This window comes from Cricetulus griseus, chromosome 3 (assembly GCF_003668045.3).
Source record: "Cricetulus griseus strain 17A/GY chromosome 3, alternate assembly CriGri-PICRH-1.0, whole genome shotgun sequence".
Taxonomy (NCBI): domain Eukaryota; kingdom Metazoa; phylum Chordata; class Mammalia; order Rodentia; family Cricetidae; genus Cricetulus; species Cricetulus griseus.
Genome location: NC_048596.1, coordinates 244685781 through 244694828, shown reverse-complemented (window position 1 = coordinate 244694828; position 9048 = coordinate 244685781). Strand labels below are relative to the sequence as shown.

General features: G+C 44.8%; 3 non-coding genes across 3 annotated transcripts; 2 read left to right on the top strand and 1 right to left on the bottom strand.

Annotated features, from left to right (window-relative positions):
- The first annotated feature begins 4510 nt into the window (after positions 1 to 4510).
- Trnav-aac lies at positions 4511 to 4583 on the top strand. The gene has a single exon. It is a non-coding gene; the product is annotated as a tRNA-Val (tRNA).
- Positions 4584 to 4774: 191 nt separating this feature from the next.
- On the top strand, positions 4775 to 4847 carry Trnaa-agc. The gene has a single exon. It is a non-coding gene; the product is annotated as a tRNA-Ala (tRNA).
- A 591-nt stretch (positions 4848 to 5438) lies between these two features.
- Trnai-aau lies at positions 5439 to 5512 on the bottom strand. The gene has a single exon. It is a non-coding gene; the product is annotated as a tRNA-Ile (tRNA).
- Between the last annotated feature and the right edge of the window lie 3536 nt (positions 5513 to 9048).

The following is a 9048-nucleotide window of genomic DNA, read 5'->3' as shown; positions in this document are numbered from 1 at the left end:
AGGTGTCTTTTTCTACCCAGGGTCTATTAGATGCTTGTGCAGCAGGTTGACAGTGAGTGGCAAAGAAGAATTCCAAGGCATATCTGAAAAAATAAAATCACAACTGCTAATGGTGATCATGTTGAAATCAATTCCTGGCTGTTTGGTGAGATGGGTAGTGAAGAGATGCAGGCCACACTGGACACTCTAAGTACATATTTGGCCTTCCTCCCTTCCTATTGTGTGATGGAGGAGGCAGGATAAATGCCATCTCAGCTTGCTCCAGCTAAGGCCCACAGAGGGATGTGAAGTCATTCACTGATTTATTCCTCTAACAATGAATCCTGGCAATCTACTTTGTGCAACAGTACTTATGGTGGTAATGCTTTAAAAGTAAACAAAACCCATAAATATTTGAGAGCTGGGGTGATTCACTGAGGCTTTCTCTGAGGCCCTGATGTATGGAGGAGGAACCACCTCTCAAAACCACCTTGACTTCTCCATGTTCAACAGCAAAAGTGTTATCTTCAGCAATATGGCTTAACCATCAGGTTGCAGGGAAAATAACCAATACTCTTGGCAATATCCTTTGAAGTTTGGAGGTTTCATCGGGCCCCTTAGGCCAATGTCTCAACGAGATGTAACCCGCTACTGGACCTGGAGGTTTTATTTGGTGTCTTTAGATGTCTAGTTAGGGCACGGCCTCCTTTGCTATTGGTGACTCCATTTAGATTCATTTCGTGTATGAATATATTTTAGGAAGCTTCTACAGTAGTAGGTTCCCATACAGTTGCTTAAATAGCCTTTACTATTAGTTGTCCCTCCTCATATCCCCTCCTTTACCCTTAACTTCCACCCAAACACCTAGGTAATCTTCCTATTCTAGTTTCCTCTTTGTCCCTCCATAACACTGCATTTATTTCTCCTTTCTAGTGAGAACTTTTCCTCTGCTCTAGTCCTATACTAGGTATCTAATCTCTATGGTTATTCAGATTGTGGTTATTGTAGCAAACATGTCACAAGCTTAAAGGCAGCATCCACATATAAGAGAAAACATACACTTTCTTTTTTGTCTTTTGCATCTGGGTTACCTCAGTCAGATTATTTTTATCTAGCTCCATCTATTTAGCTGTAAATTTCAAAACTTATTTCTCTCTCTCTCTCTCTCTCTCTCTCTCTCTCTCTCTCTCTCTCTCTTTTCTTTTGGTTTTTCAAGACAGGGTTTCTCTGGAGACTGGAGCTTTGGAGCCTGGAGACCAGGCTGGCCTTGAATTTACAGAGATCCGTTTGCCTCTGCCTCCTGAGTGCTGGGATTAAAGGCGTGCGCCACCAATGCCCGGCTAATTATTTCTCTTAACAGCTGGATAATATTCCATTGTGTAAATGTACCATATACTCATTAATCATTCATCAGTTAATGGACAGCTAGCCTATTTCTAATTTCTGCATATTATAAATAAGGCAGCAACGAACATGAATGAGCAAGTGTGTCTGTGGCAAGACATACAGGCCTTTGGTTGTGTTCCCCAGAGTGGTATAACTGGATCTTGTTAGCTCGTTTGTTTGAGACAGGGTCTTTCTGTATAGCATTGACTGTCAAGAAACTCATTATGTAGACCGACAGACTTTCCTCAAATTCACAGAGCTCTGCCCACCTCCATCTCTCAAGTGCTGGGATTAAGGCATTATTACCACCACACCAATTTTATGTATTTTGAGGCCATAAATTCCAGATTCCTAAGACACTGCCACACCAATTTCCATAGTGGCTGTACAAGTTTGGTCTCCCACTAGCAATGAATAAGTGTTCTGCTTTCCCCATATCTTTCCTGGCATGGGCTGTCATTTGGTTATTCTCCTTGGCCGTTCTGACTAAGGTAAGATGAAATGTCGAAGTAGTTCTGATTTGATCCAACTTTTAGTGTTTACACAGTTTTTGGTATGGCATTTTTCATGTCCTTTTGTAAGGTCCTTGAGCATATTCATAATTGCCATTTTGAAGTCCTTTTCTTACTGACACAGTTCAGCTCCAGGCAGTACAGATGATTCAGCCCACAGTGACTCCATTCTGTCTTTACTTAAGGTCAGAGTGTTCAAGCTCATTCTTGCTCCTAAAGGCCAAGTGACAGGGTGCTTGGCCAAATTGTGGGTTAATAGATGTTTTGAGAATTAAGGTGGTGACTAAGCTTGTTTGTACCTTGAACCATGATAAGGAAGTCCCCCCTTTTTTTCTTTCTGTATAAAAGGACTATGAGAAATGATTTGGGAGCTGCTGCAGTATTTACCGAGAGCCCTCTTGAATCTATCCTCTGTCTTTTGTCTCTTTTTTTTTCTTAATTCTCACTCCCCTACTCAGGTACTATTCCACATGTCAACAGGCCCTGACAAGGTCTCAAAGAGGAGTAGTGGAGTCATCAAAGGGAAGGAACAGACTGACAGATGAGGAACAATCAGGATGAATGCCACTGTATTGAAAAAGGCTACATACACTTTTTATACTCTATAAAAGCACCACAGTTTAGCTACAGGCAATATTGAAAGCAGACTCAATGATTCATGGATGAAAGTCCATAATTAACTTTATTACATCATTTTTCCTGAAACAAAAACAATGCAGCAACAGGTATCCAAATGCCTGTTATTCTCTAACTCTACCAGGAGCCCTCTTACATTAATGGATTGGCCACAACTTCCTCCTGCCAGAGATAAAGAGAATGACTGCTTTTATCAAGCAGGAACTTTCCTCAATATCCTGAGGAAATGGAAGCCCTTATCCAAATGTCTGACCTTGGGAAAAGGACTTCATATGGGGTCCAGACACTCCAATTTATGAACAGTTTTCATTCCTCAAGGTGTATGACCCAGTGTAAGCTCTGAGCTGTTACCTGATTTCATTCCTTTGTGTCTTAGTCTTCTTTTGGGCCTGTTTCCCTCTTACACTCCCCAAGGGGAAGCTCCTGGTATTACACTTTTCCCATTAAACCATACAATTGTGATTTCTCTATACTTCTTAAAATAACTCTTGCCCTTAATGATCTCAGCCTCTGGATCTGGATTGTAAACTTCATCTTTGGGGTCAGGAGTGTCAATTGGAAATCTCTAACTTTCCTATTCTTGGTGTAATCAGGGGGACACAACTTGGATTCCTGTACCCTGTATAGTACCACTGTGGTGGGGATTATTTCCTAGGAATATTTTGCTTAAAGAGGCTGCCATTGTAAACATTTTCATCTTTCACCAGTGCCCCCACAAAATTTCCCAAGGGAAGAGGCATAAGGAACTCCAATAACATAGGGTGAAAATCATTGAAAATTAAAGTAAAAATTTTACTGGAGAAGTGTAGTCTGCAATGTCTAAATGCTGAAACTTTTGACAAGCAGCAGAGGTGGCCAATCACCATGCTGTCCACACCACCATATGCTTCAGCTTTATTGCATTTCTAAATCCTGGTGCAATAGGGTTACTGGCTTCTCCAGGAGACATGTTGTCATGGCTGTCCATGTAGGAAATGGAATTAGGATGTTTGAGCTGTTTCTTGGGGTAGATACCTGATCTGGTCTCTGTTGGGTGGATATTCTGTTCTTTGGTTGCTGTTGCCCACTCTGGATCCTAGGCAAGTGTGGTAGCTGTGTGGTTCCTAGTGGAGAGGGGCTTTTGCGGGTGGGTCGATGACACAAAGAAATGGAGATTGGCTCTGAGGAAAGGCTCAGAGGGGCAGTGGAAAAGAGCTAAGGAGACTCTGGATCCCCACCAAGAGGCAAAGTCCCCAGGGTGGAGTAGGGAGGAGGGGCTCCTGTGTTTCAGCCCAGTGTGGCCACTGGGAGTCCATGGGGAAAGGGTTTGTGTGTCATTGGCTGACACAAAGGAAGGGAAGGCTGACAGGATTCATAGGTTAAGAGTGTAATTATTTGTTGTGGGTATGGTTGTTTGCATGCAGTGCCCCATGTAGCCAAAAGAGGGCGGCAGATGCCCTAGGACTGGAGTTTAAAATGCTGATGAGGCGCCATGTAGCTGCGGAGAGTCAAAGCCAGGTCCCTCTAGCATGGTAATTCTTTAGAAATTGCAAATAGAGCCACAGAGACACATGGTCACAGTAGTGAAATGAAAGAATTCTCAGACATTTGCTTGTTCACAGGAACGGATCCCTCCTGTCTTCTGAGATGCTCACTCCTTCACATCCACGGAAGGATAATTCCCAGAAGGATTATTCACTGGAGGATTAATATTATAAAGCAGCTATGTCACTCAAAACAAAGAAGCTGAATTATGGTGTTAAGTGAGGTGAACCAGCCACCGAGGGACAAATTTCACAGGACTTCACTTACACTGTGGAATCTGACTTTTTATGTGGCACTAGCAGAAGAGAGTGGGGCCACCAAAGGCTTGGGATAGATGGGGCAGCCACCTTAGTTACTTTGATTTAGCTAAGCCATGCTACAAAAATATACAACGAATGCCATCATTAAACCACTTGAGAAACAAGATATTAGTACATTTTTCTACAACCTATAAATCAACTGGATCTTAATGAGTTTCCGTAGTGTAGTGGTTATCACGCTCGCCTAACACGCGAGAGGTCCCCGGTTCGAAACCGGGCAGAAACACTCTTACGTTCTGTTTTCTGATTTTCAACTAACTCCGTAAACTTTTCAGAAGTTTGCACAGAAAAATCTCTGCTTTGAAATTTTGACCTTGATTAGCTTGCTTTCCAGGGCCAAAGAAACAGCAGTTACCTTTACAAGGATCAGTTGTTGCCATGAGAACTCAAAAAAGTACAAGAAAAGGCAAAAGTACAGGGGAATTAGCTCAAATGGTAGAGCGCTCGCTTAGCATGCGAGAGGTAGTGGGATCGATGCCCACATTCTCCAAGTCTTTTGTTGTTAAGTTTGAGACCTATTTTGTTAAGTTTGAGACCTGTTTTCTTGCATTACCTTCATCTTGGTTATTTGCCTTTGTAATGGAATGGGGAAATTCACTAAAAGGCTCTTTGTAAATGCCACAACACATATCTCTGCCAGGTTCCCTGCGACTGCTGTCAGGAAAGATCTCTACCAGAACGTACTTTGGACCTCACTAAATTGTTGGACACTGGTGAATGGCTTGGGCTTCTGAACCCGACATTCCTCAGGTCAGTGTTTCTTGATCAGCAGAAGGCAGGAAACCAACGGGAGTTCCCAGGCTTCTGGTCCACCCAGGAAGTCAGGTGGTGAAGAGTCAGTGTGCCTGGAGAGAAGGGATGTTGTAGAAAATGTGAGGTCGAGAAAGCTCGGGTTTCTTCTAGAACTCGGCTCCCTCCACCTATGCTTTCCGGACACTAAAACCACAGAAACAATACACAGCTAGGGGACTTGGTTCAACCAAGATGGAGTTCTTTGACAGTGTTATGATTAAATGTTTCTTTTTTATAACACTTTCACTACTGCTTGATTTTCTCGAATAAAAAAAAAAAAGTTTCCAACTGGCCCGTACGGGGATCGAACCCGCGACCTTGGCGTTATTAGCACCACGCTCTAACCAACTGAGCTAACCGGCCAACTGGTAGTTGTTGTTGTTGCCTCTATAGAGAGGTAATGTTACAAACTGGCACTTGTCAAACTTCTTTGAAGTTTGTTTGTTTCAATCTTAAGGTTTTCTGAAAACAGCCTTGAAACCTCACAGTGTTCTAAGATTGAACAACAAAAAGAATGTAAATGTTACATTCCAATGATTGCTGACCCAGGTTCTTGCACCATAGACAAGCCCAGAATACTTGCTGAGACCACATTTCGCCCTCCAGCTGCGGAAGTGAGGATTACAGAGCAGTTTGAGCTGAGTTCTCTTGAACCTGGAAAACGTTTAAAAAAAGAAATAAACAAACAAAAAAGAAACTCGCGTTGTCCTAAATTGAAAGCTTCACTGAGCAGAAAGAAAACTCTGTACGCGTGATAGTAATGTCACCTTGCAATGATTCCTGACAGGGGACACTGGCCCTGGACAGCCCAGTCCACTCGCTCAGTAGTGTTCCAGACTGCCAGCCGCCGTCTAGTTCTCACAGAGTTCGCCCCCCTGCGCACTTCTCCCTGTTGCCTCCAAGTGACAGTTTGAAAGCCTTCGCAGTTTTACCGAATTTCGCAATCAATTCGCCAAATACATTTGGATAACCCTGTCGGTGACAGGTCTCAATCTGGTCGCACGTCTCTACTCGGCCACTAAGGCATCGCTCTAGTCTTGTAGACGCGGGGACTCCAGAGACTGGGTGTTCGTGCCGGGGAGATCTGGCTGTTCACGGCCGGCGGGGCTTTGTCCCTCTGGCCACGATCGGGGACCTCGGAGTCGAGTGAGATGAGTGAGTCCAGGACCAGCGCGCCCCCGATCGTCATAGGACGGAGTCGTCTCGCTTGTCTTAGGTCGCGGTGATGCCAAACTCTGCTCAGCTCTAACTTATTTACGGTCGTCATGTTCCAGGAGTTTGGGAAACGCCTGCTCTTCCCGGCGGTTCATAGCATGAACCCGAAGAGTCGAGAGCCCGCTGTCGGGTCCTAGGAGTCGGGAAAGAGCTCCGTGTTCATTCCGTCCTCCTTTAAGGAAGTCTCGGAGGAGTGGAGAACTTGAGATTCTGGGCGTTTTTGGTCTAAGCCTCTGCAGATCCTCGGCGACACACGGAACAAGCCCAAGGGGATACTCACTGTGTTGGACGGAGCCGGTGCTGAATACTTCAGGAACCGGTCGGTGCCAGGGTGTCTCTGACCGGGAAGCTGCGATGATCCTCATCCTGACACCTGAAACAGCCCCTCATCTCTGCAACCAGAAGCTTTGGTGACACGGAATATCTGTGACTACGGAGTCGCTCGCGATCTCGGAGCCTGTAACCGAGGAGCCAACGCAGAGCATCAGCCTCCACCTACCTAATCTTTTGTTCCTCCGCCTCCTCTTGGTGAAAAGACTCTTGTTGATCCTGTTCTGAGGGACTGACCCTCAGAGCTATGGTCCCTAGCTGGAGGTCTTGCTGTGACAACCACAGAAGGAAACACGAACAAAGGAGGCTTCGAAAGAGCGCGACGCGTGACGCACGGCTCCTAGAACGTCACAAGCCATTGCACCACTCTAAACTCAAACGGCTTTACCGCCAGGTTTCAGGACCCTTGTGGCCAAAGTCCCCGAAGGCCCGTCCAAGAGCTCTGTCTGCGGGGTCTTCATTTCAACGTCCTGTCCCCGCTGTTGATCCAGTAACTCTCCAAGGTTAGAAAACCCGTGCGTGCGCAGCCGACAAGGACCTTACAAACTTTCTCTGGTCGTCCCAGGAAAGCTTCGTCCCGAAAGCCCCTGAATTGCCTCTCGGGTTGTCTTCTGCCGGCTTCTCAAAACTACTGAGATTCTGCGGAGTTGGGGCTCTTGGGCACAGCGACCTTGATGAGGACATTTTAGCGGGACAGTGAAGTTCTTTGGGAGATGAGGGAAGAGTTCCTCAAAGTGTTGACTCCTGTCCCTGTGCGTGGGAAGTTATGAATAAATAGATATTCTAGTTATTCTAGTGCCATTGGTCTGTGTGAGACAGCACAAATCCGTTGTCTGACTACCTCCACAGGAAGTTAACATTCCAAAATAACTACCTCATTCTCGTTTGAGCTGTCTTGGTACTGCTAAAATGTCTGCCAAATCGTACCCTAAAAACAGAACTTGGGGTTCCTATCTGTGATTCCCCATCGTGGAGACCTCAGGTTCAAACTTCAGAGCTCCAGACTGTAGACGGTGAAGTCTTGGAGTAACTTCCCGGGTGTGGGAAAAGCCACGAAAGACTCCTTTGCGGAGGACCGGTTTGCAACAAGCATTCCGATATTGAGCAGTGTGGGAGAAATTCAGGCAACTGGGCTCTTCGACTTATTTCTGAATGAAAGGAAGGGTTCCCATCTGGTAATTTAAAATTGAAAAGAAGAATTAGCAAAAATCTGAATCCTCCAGATTAACGATGGAGTGACCACCCACCTGACCTGGAATGTTATTCTTAATAAATGTGTGTTGGAAAAGCCAAAGTCTTGCGGGGTGGTTAGCTAAAGGACAGAGCAGCAGTCGCTGATCTAGAATGAGGGGGAAGGGCGAATGCCAGCCATCTCCAGTTTAAGTTCTTTCTTCCTCTCTAGTCTTTGTTGTGGGGTATTCACCAGGGGAAGACTACTCTCACATGGGTTTAAGCTAATCCAAAGTCTTTATTAGCCAGCTGGTGTCTACACTGTGTGTTCCGATCTCAGTGTAGCAGTGAGTCTTTCTCAGAGTAAGCTTTTAAGCACACACACAAACACACACACACATACACGTACTAGGGTGGCATCATTCTGTTACCAAGAACAGTTAGCCAGAAGCAGAACTGCAAAAACCAAAAAGCAAAGTTAGTACATTCTAGACTTTATAGAACTATGGACTTGGAGAAATGAAGTCTTTGTTTTCATTTTTGGCAGGTGGTGCTGCCTAAATACTGACTTTTACAGCCTGAATGGTACTTCCATCATGGAGTCAGTAGTGCTAATGTCTGGGGCATTCTATGGTCTGGGGCCCTGTTATAACCCTAGGCTTCCATGGCCCTATTCACTGCTAAATCCCTCAAGGGGTTTTAACTTTTCGTTAGATCATTGCCCTGGGGTGTATTTGATGGTTTTAAAAAGCAAATGGACCAGGCAGTGCTATAGGACTATAATCCCAGCACTCAGGAGTTAGAGGCAGGTGAATCTCTGAGTTCTCGGACAGCCTGGTCTACAGAGCTAGTTCCAGATGCCCAGGGCTACACAAACAAATCCTGTTAGGAAACAAAAATTTGAAGTTATTAAACAAATGGAAGTGATATATGGTATATGATATTTTAATATATAACAAAATATAATATTTATTTGGACATATATATATATCATATATATTCTTTAAATACATGTGTGTACATCTCTGCTTGTACGTAGAGACCAGGCAACATGTTCCTCCTAAGTCACCCACTTGGTGTGTTCATTTTTGTTTGGGGACAGTATCTCTTTGGCCTGTAATTGGTCAATAGGCTTGACTACTTCTCCAGGGAGCCCCAAGCACCACCCTCTGTCTTCCTATATA